The 2,500-nt window shown below is 48.9% G+C and overlaps 1 long non-coding RNA gene across 1 annotated transcript in view; it reads right to left on the bottom strand.

Annotated features, from left to right (window-relative positions):
- The window catches only part of LOC115554006 (uncharacterized), a 90,040-nt gene that overhangs the window by 38,926 nt on the left and 48,614 nt on the right, over positions 1 to 2,500 (bottom strand). The gene's annotated exons all lie outside the window — the stretch shown is intronic.

Here is a 2,500-nt window from a genome sequence, read left to right as displayed (position 1 = left end):
ATGAGAGGGAGAGGGAGGAAGGGGAGAGAAGGGGAGGGAGTGAGGGGAGAGGGAGGGAGGGGGAGGGAGGGGGAGTGAGGTGGGGGAGAGGGAGGGAGGGAGAAGAGAGCAAGGGAGGGAGTGAGCGAGAGAAGGACAAGGGAAAGGGAGGGAAGAGTAAGATGGATTGAATTGAACTGAATTGGTTTCTAAGCCCACTAGTGGGTAGCCGTGTGTGGAGGGATGGGTCACAAGACGACCACGTCAAACAACTTTTAATTGTACAACCAGTGGTTCAAGGTAGATTCTATTAAAAGAACATACATAGCTACAGAGATGCCAAAGTCACCCATCTATTTTTAGAATATATACTAATTTACAACAATCTCCAGGGGATCATTTTCACATTCCTCATACCGGGAAGAAGATTAATCCTGTGGCGGAAATATTCCAAAATCGTCAGTACAAGTCAAAAGGTTAACTACACTTGTGGGTGCTGACGCATCAAGACTTCAAGGAATTTGGGGTCTAGAAAGACCCCATGGCAATATACTCGTCGGCCTTCAAGTACATTAATACAACGAATATTAATTATAACCGGAAAGTTCAAACACAAACACACACACTGCAGTACGGCCAAAAACCTGGCCTGGTGGCGGCAGCAGGGAGGGGGAAGCAAACAGCCTTCTGTGAGCTCTACTGTGAGCTCTACGGAGGGTTGGACGGAGAGGAGCTACGTGGGTGGTCAGGGAGGCGGAGGGGGGAGGGGGACGGGAGGGGTCGCTGGGGGCACGGAGGAGCTCAGAGGAGCAAGCGGAGCGTGCTGTGTCATGGCCCGCACGGCAGGGGGGCCGAGGTAATGGTCATTTCACCCATGGACACACACACACACACACACACTGCCACACACACACACACACACACACACACACACACACACACACACACACACACACACACACACTGCCACACACACACACACACACACACACACACACACACACACACACACTGCCACACACACACACACACACACACAAACAGTGAGGGAGTAGCCGATGAAAAAACATTGCAAACCGTCGGCCGAACAATGATCCACAGGGAGAGCCACCGGCAGGTCGAAGGAACGAAAGAAACTGGGGAAGAAAAGGGAAAGCCAGGTTCACACGAGTTCAAGGCCAACTGGCACACTAAAACGTGGAGCTTTAGCGTCAAGCGAGCCACACTTTAGCTTGACCTTAGGGGAGCAAAGACATTTCTCGCGCGGGCAGTCGCGCAGGCAGTGATGGTCGGATGGGAATATCAGACAGACGGCCATTATCGGCGTGGGGTGTTATGTTACATAAATGTCACATCTTTTCTTCTCCCGGGGAAGATGATGAGGGGTCAGGGCAGGCATTGGCTTTCAATCTTTAAAGCGGTACAATACATCAGAGCTAGAGCCAATGCCGTTTTTTAAAAAGAATGAGACAATTCTAGCATGGCTGTGTGGCTCAGCTCATCAGACCTGTAAAAGACAGACTGTTGTGTGCAGTTCAACCTGAGTCTTTTCAAAGCTGGGTGGCACTGTTGCATCAAATACCTTTAATTGTATATTTATTGATTTCATTCATTATTTCTGCGTGTATATATCTGACAAGATTCCTACCGGGGTCACACCGGGCACTGGGGACTCGCTGTGGACTGAAAAGACTGGGCTTTATTTGTTTTCATGTTGGGTTTATCCAGACTTGGGACTATGGTAATCGGCCCGCTCAACCAAAACAGCCCAGGGGAGTGCGAGATTGCAAGCAGAGGCCTAGCCCTCCTGCTAAATCAGGCCCAGGGAAAACAGCAACATTTCACAATTGCCCTGTTGTATTATTAGCCTCTTAAAAGGAAGCTTCAATTGTTGGATCAGACTGGGAAGAAAAAAAAGAAAAACTAAGTCTGGGAAAACACCAGCATCCGGCCCTGACTGCAGTGTTTCTCACCCTGTGTCTCAACCTCTCTGAGCCAGACTTAGTCGAACACTATTACTATTCCCGATTCCTGTCTGTGCTCTTTGACACATCATATTTTCCTGTCCGTCCACTTCGACTCACTCTCTCTGTCCCTGTCTGTCTTAGTCTCACTCTCCCTGTTCCTGTCTGTCTTACTCTCACTCTCCCAGTTCAGGTCTGTCTCAGTCTCACTCTCCATGTTTCTGTCTGTCTCCTAGTCTCACTCTCCCTGTTTCTGTCTGTCTCCTAATCTCACTCTCCCTATTCCTTTCTGTCTTACTCTCACTCTCCATGTTTCTGTCTGTCTCCTAATCTCACTCTCCCTATTCTTTTCTGTTTTACTCTCACTCTCCCTGTTTCTGTCTGTCTCCTAGTCTCACTCTCCCTGTTTCTGTCTGTCTCCTAATCTCACTCTCCCTATTCCTTTCTGTCTTACTCTCACTCTCCATGTTTCTGTCTGTCTCCTAATCTCACTCTCCCTATTCTTTTCTGTCTTACTCTCACTCTCCCTGTTTCTGTCTGTCTCCTAATCTCCCTCT

Source organism: Gadus morhua, chromosome 11 (assembly GCF_902167405.1).
Source record: "Gadus morhua chromosome 11, gadMor3.0, whole genome shotgun sequence".
Taxonomy (NCBI): Eukaryota; Metazoa; Chordata; class Actinopteri; order Gadiformes; family Gadidae; genus Gadus; species Gadus morhua.
The sequence above is the reverse complement of the archived record's forward strand: the minus strand, read 5'-3'. Positions and strand labels throughout refer to the sequence as shown.